The 19485-nt window shown below is 48.3% G+C and overlaps 1 protein-coding gene across 1 annotated transcript in view; it reads left to right on the top strand.

Annotated features, from left to right (window-relative positions):
* The window catches only part of FAM124B (family with sequence similarity 124 member B), a 32892-nt gene extending 16415 nt beyond the window's left edge, over nucleotides 1-16477 (top strand). The window contains exon 3 of the mRNA XM_021396987.1: nucleotides 15358-16477. The gene's annotated coding sequence lies outside the window, so the exon portion shown is untranslated. The remainder of the gene's footprint in view (nucleotides 1-15357) is intronic.

Genomic DNA, 19485 nt, shown 5'->3' on the forward strand with positions numbered 1-19485 from the left:
AGTAATTTTAAAATTTGACTCTGCTTAAAATAAACAGCCTGAAAGGCTCCGGTCACACATCCCTGAAGCCTTTGGGAAGACCTGGAGTGGGCTGGGTTTGTGGTAAGGTCTCACCTGAAGGAGCCCAGGTATTCTCCTGGCCCCAGATGGTGCGCACCAGCTCCTGGGTGCTGTCAAAGGTGCTGCGTTAATGACATGGTCAGGTTACCCCACTTACAGGATTTTGATCCTAGGAGCAGGACCTGGAGCTGGAGTGCTGAACAGTGCTTTCTGACCCGCTTGGAGCATGCCAGCAGTTGTCCTGGACCTGTTGTCTCAGTAACCACACGGCTCATCACACATCAGCCCTGTTATTATTGCTTTTCATCAGTGAGAAGCCATGAGCAAAGCTCAGCATCTAAACTCTCTGTTAAGGTCTGTTGTCCAACAAGGGCGAGAACCACTCCAAAAAAAATCATCTGCCACCTTCTTGGCACAGATTTTAATGCTGCCAGTGAGCTGGCAGCGCTGGGTCAGCCTTCTCTTTACCCCAGGCAGGTTGTTGGCAAACGCCAGCCGTGCTGGAGCAGAAGCATGGGATGGGGCTGGGGCTGCCGTGCTCCCCACCTCCCCATGCCCCCTGCTGCTGATGGGGAGGCTGGGGAGTTGCTGCCCCTTGCACACGGGCTTTAATTCCCAAATCTTAGCTCTGAGCACAGACCCAGTTGGCTTTCCAGAGGCAGTTTCTGGGCTTTCTGGTGATGTCAGGTTTCTCCTTGAGCCAGCTGGCACCAGTGTCCCTGACAGCCCGTGCCGTGGCAGTTGTCCTTGCAAGCACTCCTGCCTCGCCGAGCACTGTGCCTCTGTGCTGCCCAGTCTGGCTCCTGCAGTTCACTAAAGGTTACTGGAGGTTTAAAACTGCTTTGGCAGTGTCTGCAGTCCCTTAAGGCGAAGATGCCTGTTTATTGTTACAGCACGGTGTAAGCACAACACAGAAAAGTCCCTGCAGAAATGAGTATTTCAGTGAAGCAGACCTTTTTTTTTTTTAAAAAAAAAGAAGCGTTGGCTGGCCTCTAAAACTTAAATACCACTGGAAACTAATGCTAAGGGTTGGGTGGGTTTTTTGTTCTCATAAATCATGTCATGGAGTTTTTGTTATTTTGCTCTCATTCTGTGGTATCTTTCTAGCGCTGATAACGAGCGCTCAGCCCCGGTCCCCCCCTCCCCAGAAGGGTGAGCGTGGCCCCCGGCTGCTGGCAGCTCTCCCACTGCCCAGGCTGGCCTCATCCCTCCCACAGCTCGAGCTGGGGAGGGGAGGGATGGGACTAGAGGCTGCTCATGCCTCTGCACAGCCCTGAAATCTGCTTTGCGCTTATCTTCAGGAAAACTGGAATAGCCAGTTTGGAATGGAAACCCCTGCATCTCCCTGTGTGGAGCTAGGGATGGCTGGTAAGGAAGAGCCTGTCTGTGGGGCTGTTTCGGGGCCTTGCAGTGCTCGTGTAGCTTGGTATCTCAGGGCACAGCCAAGGGGTCTGTTTGGGGCAAATGCAGCTGGGGGCTGAGCTCTCCCCCTGGGGGCCCTCTCCTGCCCATGAGTTGAGAAAACTTCCTGACCCCACTCTCAGCCCAGCGGACCTGTTGCCAGTCAGGGCTTTGGCTCGCATCTTCTGCTGTTTTTCTGTGCGGGAAGAGAAGCAAGCTATCTATATATAAATACATATGCCCATTCTCCAGCACCCAGCTCTGAAGTTTTCATCACTCTTTATTTGAGCCGTGCAGAGGAGGAGGCGGCCTGGTATTCTGTGTGCCTTCATTTCACATGTGTTGGCGTGAGATGTTAGATTTCAGGAGAGTTCAGCCCTCTTCTCGCCTGCACCCATATTTCTGGATTCTTGTGATAATATGGAACAAATGCTGATTTCTGCAGCTTGCAGGAGGCCACTGTGAGCCTTCCTGCCCTTGTTGGCCACAGGCCATGCAGCTGTGGCGGTGCAGCACCATACGGGCCCTGTGCCTGAAGTCCTGCAGTGGGTTCCCCTGTGATCTGGCGCATGGTGAGCTTCAGTGATTGCTTGTGTCACTGCTGACCTGCACCTGACATGCATAATTCAGCAGGAATAACGAGTTAGATCCTCTGTCTGCCGTGGAGCAGTGGCTGATGAAGTGGCCCATCATCTCTGCAGCTCATAGTGCATCCTGGTGTGAGCGGTGTTTTGCATCTCTTGCCTTTTACTGAGAGCACTGAAACTTCTGATCGAGTTTTTTATCTTTCCTCCTTGCATTTGATGTGAACTTCGTGCTTATGCGCTGCAGCTCACTTGATGTTCCTGTCACTCTTTCAGCTTTCACATCTTTGCCAGCGAGGAGAAAATCAATTAAGTCTCTAATACTTCACAGCAGCAATGGTTTCAAAGCAATCGCTTGCAAGCACATTACTCAAGGAAGACAATTAGCAGAATATTCATAGCATAGGCTTGTCTTCCAGAAGTACAAAATTCAGATTCAGGTGCCTCTGGTTTATCTGCCACGCTTTCACTTTTGGTGATCCGTACTTACTATGAGAGATTTTAACATTAAAAAGATGTCATTTTGAGGAAAGACGTATCCGTGAAATATCTGCCTAAATTCTAAATTGCACTTTTTCTGCTTTGCTAAATAGGAACTGTGGTAACAATCTTTTATGATGTCTTGATGGCAACTGCTAAAAAACAAAGTGACATCTTTTTTGATGGTTCATGCACACGTTCAGAAAAATACATAAATGAGTGGAAATACAGCATGCTTTAGGTACAGAATTTTATAACTAATTGATTCTTTCAGTAAGGGGGTTGTCTGAGAGTAGTTTTTTCGTAAGACTCTTTGTGAGGCACTCTTTTACATGAACTCCAAAGCAAAGATAGAATTGGAACTAAAACATGCACAGCAGCCAAGCTGTGGTATGCATCTGCCTGTCAATAAGATATAGCCCATATTTTGGCCATGTATTGCATCTCTGACGTGATCTTCAGGTCTCCTAATAAACTGAACAGATTCCCACAGGGTGGGATCAACGCTGCCACAGTGCAGCTCATGCTGGATAGCAATATGAATCAGGAAGTGCCACTTAAACGCCTTCAGAAGGGAATCCGTCTCCAGCAATTAGCAGTATTTTGTTGTTGTTCATTTGTGTATCTCTACAGCTAAGAATCTAGAGCTTGATTTTTACAAAAAAATCATCATATTGATATTAGAAACACTGCCTCCACTTCCTTTTGAGAGACAAAATACAAATTCAGTCTGAGATTTCACCATTAAATAAATGAAAGAACAACTAAAAGGACACGACAACTGAAAGGGTTTATTATTCAAACATTTTATTGCTAGAACCATAAAATAAATAAATAAACAGATAAAAAATAGAAGAACCTGACAACGGAGAAGATTTAATACTGAGACATCCTTCCAAACCTATCTACCTATAACCTCTAAATTTACGAACCTATAACAGTGCTGCTGTCCCACTGTCCACAGGGTGCTGGCCCAGCACCTGTGCATGCCCCGGTAGAGCTGCAGGTGTCATTTGGGCAGTACTGGTCTGCCCATCAGTCAGCATCTGCATAGCTGCTGCCCACACGGCTGATCTGAGCCATGAGGTTAGGAGGGCCCAAGCATCCTGCCGCTCTGCTGCTTGTGGGAGCGGGGGAGACTCCTCTTGTACTGGGCTGGTTGTAAATCCAGGTACCATGGAGGGTGGAGGAGAGAAGTGGCACCTGAGGCCTGGATGCTACTAGGTGGCAGGGAGGGGGTCAGAGGCTGGCAATTCTCCCTCCCTGCTGCTGCAGCATGGTCTGGCAGGGTGCAGCAGCACCAGCTTAGATGGTGTCTTTCTTCAGGCACTTGAGCGGTGCAGGCCCAGTGGGTGTTGCTGTCTCTCTGCCCTCTTCCACTGCCAGCATGCTCCCCTCTGGCTCAGCAGCTGCTTCCTGCATGGCCTGAGCACCTGGGCTGCTGTATTTGTGTCTCCCATTCAGATCTTGCCGCAGGGCAGGGGCAGCCAGGGCTCCTCTCTTCAGGGCGACTCTTCTCTTGCAATGTTCAAGCAGGTGTGGATAATCTTGACTGAAGTACGGGTTGCAATAGAAGAGTAACTAAAAAGTGCAAAGCAGAAGAGTTAGTTGCTACTGCTTTGGGACAGAAAGACAGCAAGATACAGCAACGAAGACTTCGCTAAAGACAAACATGGGTATTAAAAAGGTCTAGTGGTCAGTTTAATCCTACAGTTTAGGCTGACTAAAACAAGATACATTGCAAATATATTGAAATAATAGACTCATTGTATCTGATTTATTTATCTTTCCGTTGCACAGATTCAAACTCAGATATAACCCAAATATATTTTATCCATACTTCAGCTACTCAACAGTGCTACCTTTAAATACCTGGCAACAGCCAGAGAAAGAAATGAGGATCAGAACACTTACTGTCATCCTCATCTCTATTACCAAGGCTTATTTTATTGGAACCTCCATCCCTCCCACCAGAATATTGCGAGAGTCGGTTTATGTGTGGAGCAACTGATGTACTTTCCTACAAGTAACAAATGCTTCCTGCTCTACCAGGAATTCAGGAACAAAGGGAGGTCTTCTGCAGGCGCAGTTTACTTTGTTGAATCTGTATAGATTGAGCTGATGGATGAAGCTGCTCATTTTTTCCATTTGAAACACTCTCAAAGGTCCTTTTATTCCCAACACTTCTGCCTCAAACACTTCCTTGTCAATAACAATACAGTTTCTGCCATAAGCCCACCAGACAATCTCAAATTGATTGCTCTCAGTCAGCAGCCAGAGTTTTTGTGGAAAGCTGAGACCTGAGAAGATGTTGATATCACTATCCATGGAAGAACTATCAGGTAAACAGTTGGTATTCGTCAGAATAACTTTGTGAACTCCCTCCTTCCTGTTTCAATGTTACAACAGCGTTGCGAGCTGTGCCTTGTTCCTGTCCTGAAGGAGCAGGAGAAGTGGAGCTTGAGACCTCAGACATCTCTGGTTCAGAAAGAGAAGATGTTTCTTCTTCAGGCAGCTCAATTTTAATTTTTCTTATCTCAAATCGTCTGGAGTTCTCATGCAGAGCTACTCCTGCCACGAGCTACTCTTTGCTCTGCCAGTCAGCAGCGAAGTCCAACTGGACTGTCTGGGGGTTCTGCTGGGAGATGCTCACATGTTACCATGATGCCCTTGCGTCATCGCAGTGACATTGCAGTGCGGTGCCCAAGGCCCGGCAGGAGAAGCAGCCAGAGCTGATGGCACTGGCCAGCACTTGTTGCTGGTCCTGCACAGAGCCACGTGTGCTTAACTTGAGTCAAGGAGCAAATAAAACTGTGTTTAAAGGGGATCTCTCCTCATCTAGACCTTGCTTCCCCTTCCCTGTGTGGTCCCCTGAATAGCTCCCTTCTGGCCTCCTTGGTGTCCCTTTGGTTCCCCACATGGGGAAGGAAATCAGTTTCCTAGGCATTGGTAACAAGAGAAAATAGCATTCTCTTCCCAGTTTGTCACCACTTCTCGCAAATGCTTCATGATTTCAATAACATGGTTTCTGCAAGGAAGTAGCTATGTACCAGGGTGGTGCCCTGCCATGTCAGCTGTCTCTCAGAGGCTGCTCTGTAGGTCTAATGAGAAAAGGACACTAAGTAGGTTTTGCTGACGGCATAAACATGAGATGTGCAACCTCTCTTTGGTTCCTTTTATTTGATGTTTTAGAAATTTAGAAAGCAAGACAACAAAGTCAGTGATGTTCTTTAAGCCTTTTAGATCACACCCTTCCCTACAGGATGAAGTGCTTAATCTATAAAGGAAAGGCTTGTTCTGGAGATGGTGTCTGGATGGAGTGTGTGCTAAATTTGAGTACCACAGCTCTCCAGAGCAGTGGGCACGCTGGAGCTCAGTGAGCATTTGGACTCTTCTCTCAGAGATAGGGTTAGTTTTGGGTGGTCCTGTGTGGAGCCGGGGATTGGACTCAGTGACCACTGAGGGTCCCTTCTGACTCGAGATATCCACGTTATACCAATGTTTTCCTAAAAACTAGAAGTGACATTTACCCTTAAGTTACCATTTAACTCAGAGTGGGTGATGTGACCTCCACTGGTGACCTTTTGGAAGTCAGGCAGGAGAGTTTCTTATCTATCTGAGGGTAAGCTGGGAGGATGGCTGCTGGCACAAGGAGGAATGCAATGCTGTTGTATGTGTTGTCCTCTGAGAAGGACGTGGTTGTGCTATGGGTTTTGTAAGAAACTGACTTTGATACAAGTTTTGTTTCATGAAGTTTGATGGAAAAACCGAGCAGCACTGGGTCATCGTGTCAGTGTTAAGCTTCTTTCCACTATTAATACCCTGTAAATAAAAACCTAGCAACCTATTCTTCATTGAGAGCCCCACCAGGCCTGCTGCACAATGCCCTGCTGTGTTGTGGATGCACTTTGTCCTCCGCATTTTTGGCTTGCCACTGTTGGGTACTGGCACAGCGGAGCACCTGCAGGTCTCACGGCACCGAGAATGGAGCGAGCACCTGGAGCAGGCAGCAGCAGCAGGAGCTCCCTCTGTTCCCTCGAAGGCAGCAGGTCGGGAGGGATGGGGATGAGTGCTCCCCCTGCAGTGTGGCAGGCATCTTCCTGCAAGGGTGTGCAGTGTGCTCCAACTGACACACGTACTTCTGGAAACAGTGGAGGCGGATGTGAGCATCCTCATCGCAGTGTCCAAGTGCTGCTCCTCATCCAGATAAGCAGCTGTGAGGTTTTAACAGAAACAAGAACTTTCATCTTCCTTCCTCTTCCTGACAGCAACATTCCCATTAAAACTTTCTCAAAAAGTTCAGCCTCAGGCAGACACCTGGCTTGGGGAAAAAAAACTCAGCTTGATTGACTGCAGTTGTGCACCTCTATAAGCCTCTGAAAACAGAGAGTTTTTATCAGGAATTAGACTTTAACAAAATCCTGTTGAGGCTTCAGTTTCTAATTCTTGCTTTGGGGATGGAAGGCACAAACAAACCAGCATTTAGTGTATAGTATGTGCAGCATTTAGTGCCTTCTGAAAGATTTCTTTAATACTGAGCCTGACTGGAAGTAGGTCAACAGAAAAAGGAGTAAATCTTATTTGCAAAAATGCATTAGGAGCTCCACTGTGCATAAATCCAATTGCCATTGAGCAGAGATTCTAAAAACATCGAGAATCAAGTCTTAGATCAAACAGTTTTGCATGGTGCTGTCTGTGAAGCATCTCTTTTTCCCTCGCCTTCCTGGTGCTGCTCTTCCCGTGGTGCAGAGGAGCAGCTGTGCCCATCCTCCTCTCCTGTAGGGCTGGGTTGCTGCAAGTGGACTTGCTTGTGCCACTGTTTCCTAATGGAATCTATAGGATTAGCGCTGCCAAGACCAGCAAAGCCCTGCTTGGGGACAGTGAGCTCAAGGCTCCCTTCTGGAAATGAAAATCTGCTGCTGACGATGCCAATGGCATTTGGAAAAGTCATCACCACGGTTTTAAGGTTAGAAACCCTTGAGGTCCTTCCAGCTTGGGCCACTGAAAAGGCAAACTCACAAACTTGCAGCTTTTGCTCTTTTTCTTAATAATGGGAGGAAAAAGGTCTCAGTGAAATAGCGCTTCACCAATGAAAACTGAACTCATCTTGTTTTTTATTCAAGAAAATAGGAAACCCTTTGAAAGGTTTTCAGAAAACATAGTCTGAGTGTGGCCAGGCAGAAATGCCAGCAAATCCCAGCTCCTCAAAGGAAGTTCTTCAGTCTCCGATAAATTTTTTGAATACCAGGTCTCCACAAAGAGGCAAAGCAAAACAGCTCACATAAGTATGGTGGTGAGCTGTGATGACGAACACATTGAGAAGTTGTTGGTGTGGGGAAACAGGGCTGTGCCACGGCTGCGTGGTGCCCTGTGGGACGACTGGAAGCACCATCAGCTGTGCAGCTTCGTGTCCCCAACGTGCAGGTCCGCTGTCCTTCACGGCCATGGGTCACTGTGGGGCTCTCTGGCGCTGGAGCTGTGCGCCTGCTCTCTGTGCAGTTCTGGGAAGCACCCTGGCTTTGTGCTGGAGGGTGTGCGGCTGTGCTGTGCTTTGCTGACTGCCGGCTGCTGCCGAGCCTGCGTCCTCAATTCACCCTAAAGCTGTGCTGGGGAAACTGAGAGAAACCTTGCTGCAGGAGAGATGCTTTTCCTTCACTTTAAAATCTTTCATTAAATAGCTTGCATGTCTTGTTTTCTTGATGGAATGTATATTTTCGGGCATTGTTGTGTGTACTTCTGAGGAAAAGAAAGGAGATCACTGTGCTGTGATGCGGAAATACTTTTGCATCCCCCACAGCATAAGGAGGAGATGAGGCCTGATGGAGGTTGATGAAACTTGGCAAATCTGTCCGGAGATGGGAGTGAGAGGCAAATAGGTCTGGGGCTCTGCACTGGTGCCCTGCCGCTGCCATGTGTTTGCCGAGGCCAGTGCAGGTCGGTGCCAGCCCTCTGCCCCCCACCACACAGCCTGCTCCTCAGGAGCTCTGCTGGAAAGTCTCCCTGTTTCCCTTACATGGGGGTCAGGGCATGGCAGATCAGAGCCAGTCACAGTTCGAGGACCCATATCTGTTGTTCTGTGTGTTTTTTACCAGCCACCACTCAAAGCCCATTCGCAGGTTTGAAGAATGAGCAGAGACTTGAAACAGACGGGAATGGATTTTTCTCTGTGCTTTAATTGCTTATTATTAGTATATACTGTGTCATTTGGATTATACACAGCAGAAATCTGAGCTGAGAAAATCAGGATGATAAACAGTTTACCACAACCAACACAAGAACACTTGTCTCTGTGCTCTCTCAGTTAGCCACTTTGCACGAGGTATTCCAACAGGCAATTTGTTCTCTGCAGTCGCTTGGCTTAGCAGTATTAGCAGAGGGTGAAGCAATGATTGTCAATGACAGGTAGATTAATTTCCCATATGGTTTTGTTGCCTATTAGAATTTATCAGCTGCCTCTCCTCCTCAGGGACAGACCCAGCATGGCCGTCCAGGTGACCCGCCAGCATGTCTCTATTATCAGCAGAGGTTGTGCTCTATTTACAATCTAACTTATTCCAAATGTCACTTCCAAACGATCCAGCACAAAGTGCTTACAGATGCCTGGGCTGAGGAGAACAGCAAGGGAAAGGAGAAAGGGCATTCAATAAGTCCATCTCGTCAAGAAGTCTTGTCACGTTGCCAAAGCCCCAGCGTACAGACTTGCCAAACTTGATTTCTTTCACCCTCTAAATCAGTTCAGTATGCGGTGCAGGAAAGCATCAGCACAGCGGTGTCCTTGAAGGAGCGAGCACGGCTTAATTGCGAATAATGAAACAGATGTGTGGGACTTGCTGCAAAATGGGAAGTGCACATCTACTGCTGCAGAGCCAAACCCACGGCCGCCCACAGCTGTGCCACGTGGGGCTGGGACATGGCCCCTCCCTGTGCCCCGTACCGTGCCCAGCCTGCAGCAGGGCTGACCGCTCTCCAGAGCCTCCCATACCCCATCCTCTTGCAGAAGGGCTGTGACTCAGTGCTGTGTGGAGCTCCTGGTGTCACCGTGGCCTGCGGCCTGACCTCAAGCACGTTCGGATGCTCCTTGCAGTCTGCTTTGTGCCTGCTGGGAGTCAGAAGAGTGTAAGCCGCTGGGGCAGCTTACCTGCCCTGTCCCCTTCCATGTTTGTTTCCTTTTTTACTGCTACTTAGGAGGTGAGGTAAATGTGACTTCCCAGACTTGTGCAGAAAATCTTTGTGGACTTCTTCTCTCATCTGTGTAAGAGACATTGCTATTTGTTTCACTTTTTATAAGTCTACCTAGATTTAATATCCTAGAATGTATTTACTATTTGAGTTATTGGTGGTTCACTGATGTTCAAGTCCTTGCAAGAACTTTTAGAGCAAGACAGCTTCACAGATGTGCTTGCAGTGAGACCAGCTGCATGAACCTGCTGGATCAGGTGTTGTGTACAGGCACCATTTGCAGTGCCCACCATGGAAGCAGAACACAGGCTTGTGTGGCCGTGGAAGAGTTACTGAAACCACCGATGGCCTTAACATCTCTGCTCTAACATCTGCTAATGAACTAGAGGATAGCAAGTGCAGTGGTGGGAGTGGGGGCACCCAGTGCCCACCCTTCGGTCTGCGCCAGGATTCTGTGAGAATTTCAAGGCCTGAATTTAATACATCGTTTTTATGCACATGGACACACAATACTAATTTATATTACAACAGTCATTAGTAAATCCTTAGGTGTATAGAGGCCATATGGACCATTAAAGCCCTGGCCCAGCTCTTCCGTGTGGAAATGCGCAGCTCCTTAGTGAGCCCCAGCTGATCTCTGGCCATCCCTTTAACGTCCAGGCATATTGTATGATTCTTTTGGACAGTATGTACATCACTGACGGGCACTCCATAAATACAGCTAAATCTATCCTGGCAGACCTCCCATCTCATTCTACAGTGTTGTTTTCCATGCTAGACAACCACACTTGCTCCTAACCTCTCAAAAGCATTCGGCGCCGTTCAGGTTCATTCTCTTGGCATCCATACGCACTTTGCATTCACACCACCACCTCCACTGCCCCCGGGCTGCGCAGAGCTCCGGCAGCAGCAGGTGAGGTGCATCTCTCCAAGCTCCCCATCGTGGGGCTGGTGCAATCCGTCCATCTGACATCTTAAGCCCTGCGTGCGTGTTTTTCCTCTGTGACTTGGGCTGACTCACGGGCTGCAGCTTCCTCCGATGCTGTGCATGAGCAGCAGCCGTTGGCCCCCTGGAAGGATGCCTGGTGGCTGTGTGCCCTGTGGGCAGGTCCCTGTGCCTGGCCAGCCCCAGGCACCGCGCTGAGCACCCCACTGATGGAGCGCTGCTGCTGGAAAGGGTTTGCTGTTTGGGTCAGTCTCTCAGGGCTGGGGAGCCAGCCCTTAGCTGTGCTTTGCTGTCCTGCCTATGTGGGCTTCTCTACCACGAGCTCTGAAAGCAGAAAAAGGAGCTGTGAGGTGAGGAGAGAACCGTACCAGGAACTGGTGTGAATGGGAGTAACCAAACGTTGCTGCCGGGAGGTCAGGGCTGAGGGACGTCATATGTAACGAGTCTGTTTACCTTCTGTACTTATTTCAGGAAGTTTCTTCATAGTTTTTAAAAGTGGAAAATCTGGGGGTGGTTCTTTCCTTTCTCCTTGTAATCTCTGGGTTTAGTTAAGCCCACAAAAATGCTGAGAGAAATTGCTTAATCCTGCTGAAGTCTGTCATCATCTTCCAGCTCTAACTCAGTACAAATTTTTGTTTGATTTTTGAGGAAATGGTCATTTGCAATGTTTTTAAGGCCACAAAAAAAGACGGTATCTGTGCATGTCACAGAGGGCTTTTCAATAACTGCCGTATTGCACGAGCAGCCACAGCTCTCGGGGCAGCCAGGCGGAGCAGCCCAGCGTGCGGCGTGGCGGGGTCTCGCCATGCAGTGTGAGCGGGCTGTGCCTTCTGCTGGGCCACACAGAGCTGGTGCAGAGCTGAGCTTCCAGTCTTCATCATGTTGCTACGACATCCTCCAAAGGAGGTATTTATTGTGCCCTTCCTTTTAGTTTTGTCTGAAATCAGCTTTATTTAAAAATACACTTTGTGTTCTAGGTAGCTGTGGGATTGGCAACTGCCTGCTCCTGTGTGCAGTAAGTTACAGGTGTCCACGGGCCCTGGTTTTCCAGTGCCTGCAAAGTACCTTTCTGAGGCCAAAACATCCAGGACTTGGCATCCATCCCTGACTTCTGCCGGTTCTCTCCGTACTTCTCAAACACTGCAGCTCACAAGTTTTCTGAACTGCTGTTGTTCAAACAGCCTTTTGATTAGATCTTTCTTTCAAGTATGATAATTTACTAGAAGGGCCACCTGCACTACCTGAATGAGCACCATGTCTCCTTCCCTTTGCTTTCCATCCTCCCTAAAGATCTGCTTGCAAATGTGGCAGGTGTCTGTTTGCGTCACTGCCAATCTACAGAAATGAAATCTTCTCATCTGTGGCACGTACAGTTGTATTTCAGAACGAAGAGCTGAACTCTATTTCACAGCCTGCAAGCACCCAGTGTCTTGTGGCTGATCTGAACAAGCAGCAAGTCGGGGGTTTTTTAATGAGCTTTAGCCCAGATTTGGAAAATCATCTGTATCTTCTGTGTCCTGGATGTGGTCATGAGCCTTCCTTAGTTATAGCAAAATACCCCCGTGCCTGTGTAACATTTCCCATGGTTCTTCTCAGCTGAAGCCTGACCAACAGTAAGACAGCACGGTGCAATGTCTCAGGATGGGAGGGCTCATGACTCTGGCAGCAGAAGCTGTACAGAAAGCTGCTTGAGTTGAGTTGCTTGGCAGGTTACCCACTCACTACAGAAGGTAGTGTTTCTTCTAGAAAAAAAACCCCAAACTTGACCTGGGGAGGAGGGGAATTCAGTTTTCCATCAAGGAAATCAGAATGAGACGTTTCCTCTGGGAACTGTTGTTGAAATGTTAATGCTTGTCTGCTGTTACAACAGTGGCTGGGTGCCAGTGCTCTGGCTGCACTGCAGTAGCCGAATGCTGTCCAGTGACTGCAGCCCCATGGGATAGGTGATCTGCTCACAGATCCTCATGCGCAGGAAGGGGCCGGGGGCTCCAGGCTCAGTTTCACAGCGGCCCATATGAGCACGTTTATGGTGTTGGTTCCCCACGAGAAATATCTGAGCCAAGAATGTTCTGAACTCCCTTACTTCAAGGAAAGTTGCAGTAATGTGACCTTTTGTGTTTCAGTTTAGTGTAACAACAAACAGAATTTTGAATGGGAGAAAAGAGTGGTTGCTGAAATCTCACCCATGGCCGCACCTTAAGGTAGGACAGATGCACAGTGGCCCTAGAGACATTTGGAGACTGAGCCAAAATATTTTGGAAGGACTGTGATAGCAATGGCCAGGGCAGATTGTTCTTCTGTCATCAGCACTGCTGTTTTAAATGAAGAGTGAATAAACTCATTGGAAGGGTGTAGCGGTCCAGTATACCGGCTAAGGACCACAGCAGTAGCTCTGGCTCCACCTCGTGCAGCAGTTTCCACCCTGCAGAGTACACAGGCAATAAGCTGTACTTACAGCACCCCTGTACGCCCCAGCACGGTCCCCGCAGCCTTGAGCTGGGGCCTGCTGCTGGCGGTGGGCAAAGACTGTCCAGTGCCAGAAGTGAGAGCTGACTTGGCACTGCTTTCCTTTGGTTCATCTTGGCTGTGCTGCTGCTGCCTGTGGGTGTTTTAAGGACTCACTTGGGGTTGTAGCACTGAGGTGTTCCAAACTGACTGTGGAGTCAGTTCCCCATGGCTCGGAGGTGCTATGCAGCAGGATGAAGTGGAATTATTCTGCCTTAGCAGGAGTCACACACCTGCATGATTCCAGACAGAGCAGACTGGATGCAGTAGGCACACAGCAGGATACAGGCATCGCCCTGCTCCTGCCCCACTCAGAGGTTTGAATAGAAATGAAGCGCTGAGTTCGAATACGCATCTGCAAGGCAAATAAAGCAAGTCTCTGTACAGAGGATTAGCACAAAGCTGAAGCCCTACTGGTTTCATTTGAAAATTCCTTGGGAAGAGTGGTTGCAGCCAGCTCTTAAAACTCACTTCACGCAGAACATCTTATAAAATTATGTGGTAGATGAGGAGCATATGTCCCTTCTGCCTGTTTCATTTTGCCCTACTTTAGCTCCTTCCTTTCGCAAAGCCTGACTTCTTCAGCGAGCTTGAGCCTGATGTGACAGCTCCTTCTCAAATCTACACGGTTTCCACCCTCATTAAGTGAGCCTGAAAAGAAATGAGTGTAAGAAAAGACCTGTCTGGATAATTTTTGATAAATTACCTTTTTTTTCTCTTTTTCTTTTTTAATTAACTGAGTTAAAGTAGTCCCAACTTGCACAGTCCTACGTGAAAGAAATGCAGCCAGCATGAAATGTGATATCTGGAGAACACCCGCTGTGGGGCTGGCGATGGGAAAGGCCTGGTAGGTGCCCCCTCCTTCCCACTGACAGGAAATACTGGGTGCTGCACAGTGAAAGGTGTGGGGGACTGGTGGCAGCAGACACAAACCTCTTACAAAACGCCCGCACTGAGTCATCTGCCCGGGCAGCAGCCTGCGTCGGCTGCTGGAAATGGCCTCAGCTCTGATTTCCCAGGGCAATCCCTCCCGGCAGCTCATTCGTCCTAAGAGGAAGCACTTGCTGTAAATGCAGGCAGAGATGAATTGCCTGGATTTCCAGCTGGCGGGTGCAGCGAGGCCACGAGTGAGCAGGCAGTGGCCTGGGCTGGTGACATGAAGGAGTGTGGTGAGCTTTGGTGCTCCACATGGGGCCCTGAGCAGCCAACCTCATCCTCATGGCGAGAGCGGCCATTCCCAGCCGACCACCCAGGGCCACTCCTTCACAGGAGGCTCTGCGTTAGGAAGGAAGGGAAGGAGAAAATGAGCATCTTTCAGAGCAGATGAAAAATCCAACCGAGGTGCAGTGGCTGGGGCCGGTCATGCCCGCACGCTGAATGGGAGGAAGGAGGAATCATTTCCTCGGGCCTCCTTTTGTGCTGTTCGATAATTAATGCCGTGCTGGATCTTCAAGTTTGAGCACCTGGAAAGCTCTCGGCTGCATGTAGGCCAAAGAAGACATGGTTTTCCTGTTAAAAGAACTCTCATTTTATTTCATCAGCCTATGCGTTTCTTGCAGATTCTGCTCATGTTTGCAAAAGTAAAATTGGGCTCTTTCCTCTGTTCTCATATGCAATTCTTCAGCTGGCCAAAGGCTGCGGAAAGCTTGTGGAGAGCACCAGAGAGAAACATCCCAGTTGGGGCTGGGAGGTGATGCTGCTGTTTGGCCTGGGCTGGCCAGGAGCAAGGCGAGCACTCCTGGGAGCCACTCTGAGACAATGGCTCAAATTACAGCTGGTAATGCAATGGCTGAGAAGTCTTTCTCTATCAGCTAGCATCTTCTCTAAAAAAATTCTTCAAGATTTCTTCGGGAGAGTGTGGCAGACCCACTTGCACTTAGCATGTTTATACATACAGTGACTGATCTGCATGCAGCCCTGCACTGTAGTAACAACTGGTAGGTTGTAATGTTTGTAAATGTTGCTCTCAGATTAAAATTTAAGAGACAAGCCAAGGAAATAGATCTTATTACAGCACACTGTGACCAAATACGGACCCAATAAAGTGAAATAAAAGAGAACCAATTTTATATCAGGCCATTAACATTCTCCCAGATGCTGTGTGCCATATGCCAGGTTTTAGCTCTAAAGCAAGCTGCGTCTGTAACACCTACAAACTCACTGACTTCTTTCCTTCTTTCTCCACTTCCCACTCGTTGACAGGTGAAGAAAGATGCAGCAGCAACCCATGGTGGTGCTCCTGGAGAGCAGCGCGGTGTAGCTGGACCCTGGGGACCACCAGTGTCCCTGCCTCTGCATCACTCCATCCAGCAGCTCCTGGGAAGCACTTCAGTAGGCAAGGAGGTTCCCATCTTCCAGGCTGTTTGGGCATGAAGTGCTCCAGCAAGTTCACTGACTTACACTGTTATTCTGAAGGTCTCTGTATCCACGTGACAAGTGCAGTCCGTATGGACTACCTACAGATGTTAGAGGTATCTATTCCTACCTCACTCTTGTATGTTTGCTACTTCATCAGTACGTTTAGATTCTCTAGAACTCAAGATAATACAGTTTTAAGTCTGAATCCCCACGATTCCACACAAAGATGAGATATATTGAAGGCCTAAATGCTCAGTTGTGTGCATTATTTCCATTGGATTGAGAGGAGATTGAAAACTGGAGAGATGGACATCTGCATGGTCCAAGAAATGAACTAGCACTGGATCATTTTTTTCCCCTCTGAGTTATGCTGACAGCAGCCATAACATCATGGCTGAAAAGTTTATTTACTATGTAAAGGCCATATTTTCCCTTCTTATCCCAGCTCTTTCTGGCTTGCATTGCTTGGCAGTATCCCCTCAACCACTAACACCCAGAGGCGTGGCACTATACTGGGATGAAAAATGAACATGCAGAAGAATATTGAAGATTTAAGTGGGTATGGTTCTAAGAAAACCAGTGGAAAACATGCTTACTCCAAGCATCTGTAGCACCTAATTGAGGCAGTGATATTTTATGTAAGAACACAGGGAATAATTTTCTGCTTTCTCTTTGGATTTGAATTTTGCTTTGAATCGATGTGACATAATCCATGGAATTATTTTCTTACAGCTGCATTGGAAACTTTTTGCCCATAGACAAGGATGTGTTAATCAGGGTGAAAAAGCTTACAGTCATTCAAGCTCTGCTGATTTCTAGACTCTTTGTTAGGAACTGTTGCTTCCTCTTAATTTACCGAAATCTAGTGCTCAGTAAACACTATTATTTTTGAGCTATTAATGTTGCTATAAATCTGAATGCTAGAAAGAAGGTGGCAGATTGTGATTAAAATGGAGCTGATCTACATCTGTGTATGAAGTCATCGCCAGCACTAAATGTGACACAGAACAAAACACGTGTTTATGCGCCCATAAGGGACGATCTAGTGCCTCCACTCTGCAGCATTGGTATCGCCAGGTGGATTCCTGTGGGTGTGGATTCCTTCAGCTCACATCCATACCATGGGGCCTTCTGGGGCAGCCCAGGCAGCTTGCAGCACCAGACCTTCTCGCCAAAGCAGGGAGATGTGCTTTGCTGCCTCCCTGGGGCACCCGGCCCTCCATTCCCTGCCTTTTGTCACTGCTCATAGACAGCAGCTGTTTCAGAAATGACCTTTTCCTTTTTCTCCAAAATGCAGACTTACACTTCTCACAGACCTTTGAGGATGCAAATCCAACAAGTTGCATTTTAAAGATCTTCCACTTGGCATCACAGCCCCATCTGCACCATCTGGAGGAGCGGAGCAGTCCCAAGCTGGGTGAGGTGGGCTGGGGAGCAGAGGAGAGGGCTGAGGCAGCCACACGCAGACAGGTGCTTCTAAATGCAGCTCTGAGAGCACTCTCTGACCAATGCGGGTACCCCCAGCCCTCACTGGGCCTCTGGGCAGGGCCACGAAGGAAGTCAGCAATGTGAGGCACTAAAATACAAAATATTTCTGCAAAGAAACATTACAATTCCTTCTCTCTTCCAGTAGGTGTAAATTAATGGCAGTCTGGAGCTGAGCTGAAATACTCAGGGTGAGAACATGGGAGAATTATTTTTAGCAAAAAAAATATACAACCCTTTAATAGCCACTCATTCATTTGCTTTTTAATGTGAATAAGGCTTCAGCAGGCTCTGCAGAGCCCTGTCTGCTCCCCAGGAGCGCCGGTGGCAAGCATCTGCACAGGGAGGGGAGGAACCCTGGGCTGCAACAGAGTGGTCAGCACTGGGAATTTCCCTGTATCCCACTGGGATCAGGTCTGCTGTGTGTCCTCTGAATGGAACCACCATGGGCCCTGCTCCTCCCAGCATATGCTGGAGCTTACTACCAATCTGAAAAGTCGAACTTTGAGATTTTCTTCTGAAGTACCCAACAGTGCCAACAAAGACAAAATCAGGACAGTGAAGCAGACATGAAGGCATTCAGACTGGAGAGGGGAAAAAAAAGGGCCCAGGGTTCTCTTTAATTTGCAGTTTATCTGCAATTTAAAAGAGTAAACACAGCGATGCTGAACATGCATAAGCACTGCTTGGAGAGCCATTGAAATCTGGGTCATGGCTCCAGCTCTGCCTGGGGACCTTGTTAAGTGGATGCAGGCACCAGGAGCGCTTCCCAGCAGTGCGGGGAGACCGGGGGCACAGAGCACGGCAGCTCTCTGCAGACGTGTGACCAGGTACCATCAGCCAGCGCTGCACTGATATCGTGGGGTGCTGGTCAGGAAGCAGGAAGGAAATCTTGGGTCTGTCACCTGGCAGCTCGGCTCCACAGCAGTGCTCAAGCAGGAGCGGCCAGCTGACCTTGCAGGTGTGCGCGAGGGTTAGGGTTGGGGTGCCAGGCAGCACTGGGCTGCCCCCTGGACAGTCCCATCAGAGTGCACACTTGGGGGGGAGCCAAAAAAAGGCTTGCATTGATCCATGTTCCTGTGATTTGGGATGTGAGCATGGCTTTTGCAGAGCATCAGTCTATTCTGTACTTGAGACCCAGTCTGTGTTTGTATTTTAAGCGGCTCTTCCAAGCAAAACATGTGAAAAGAGAACACTTAAACAGGAAGGGCTTGATTTTTCTTCCCCCCATAAATTTTGTTTTTTTTTTTTTTGTTTTGTTTTGTTGCTGCTAATTACTGGAGATTCCAGCACAAGAACTTTCCTTGCTAGCTAACCAGCTTCCTGTGCTTGCTGTCCTTTGGACAATAGCTACAACCTCCCACCCTATTTGTTAACTTTTAAAACTCCAGTGGAGTGTTTGTGAGCCATGTCAGCCCACAGCAGGTACCGACAGTGTATGGGGATCAGTGGGGCTGGGAGGTGGCTTGTCTCAAAATCTGCGTTTAATAACTGCAAGTAGGGTGAGTTTTGTTGTTTTTTTTTTCTCCGACCAACTGTTTTTGAGGTTTTGATTATTTTTGCCTTGGCTATGCAGAAATAACTTTTTTTTCCCTCCCTTTAAATAGATCCTTAGATTGCTCCAAGACCCTGAATAGCTTTCAGTGCTGCTACATGGCCACAGGCTCCAAGGCTATGGCCAGTGGAAAAATCCTCCTGCTTACGGGGACTTTCTGAAAGGATGGGTCTGTGCTAAGGTATCTCAGTCATGCTCATGCATGGATATTGTTGCTACAGAAGAGATTTCTTGGCAACTGTGGGCTCCTGGGAACATATTTCAGCATCAGTGGAAGAGGCTGTAATAGAAGGACTCTTTAGAAATTCCCACTTCAGTTCCTGGTATAACAAAACTGCTATTTGACCTCAAGCCATCAAGTATGAGCCACTCTCTGTCTGTAAAGTGATTTGTGACATCATGTACTCTTCTATGGTAACACAGACTGGGGCTGCTGTGACCTCTGTAGCTCAGCAGGTCCGGAGGAACTGGTTCACCACTCACAGCTGAAAAAGCAGTTCCTCAGAGCTCAGCTTCCTCTGCAGCAGGCTCTTTAGTTTTGTGGTTAAGACAATGTAGTTTGTTTCTGTGGCAGCAACCATGTTGTTGTAATAGTCACACAATCACTTCATCATTATTAGGAAGGATAAGACAGTGAAGATCATTTTGAAAAATGAAAACACCTGTTCCTGCTGGGCTTCTCTGCTTCACTCCACAGAGCAGTGCACAGACTGGTTCCCATTGCAGGTGGGTGTCTGACATCCACCTCCTCAGGGCGTTGCCTGCCCCAGGTGAGCCTGGAGAGAACAACTCCTGGGCCAGGGGTCACATGACCACTTGCCTTAGGCCCTGCAGGGAACAGGATTGACCCAGCACCTCCAACTACTCACTGTGTTTGACCTTGTAGTATTTCTCACTTGTGCCCAAACCTCCATGCCATCCTTCACTGATGG

The sequence above is a fragment of the Numida meleagris genome, chromosome 4 (assembly GCF_002078875.1).
Source record: "Numida meleagris isolate 19003 breed g44 Domestic line chromosome 4, NumMel1.0, whole genome shotgun sequence".
NCBI classification, from domain to species: domain Eukaryota; kingdom Metazoa; phylum Chordata; class Aves; order Galliformes; family Numididae; genus Numida; species Numida meleagris.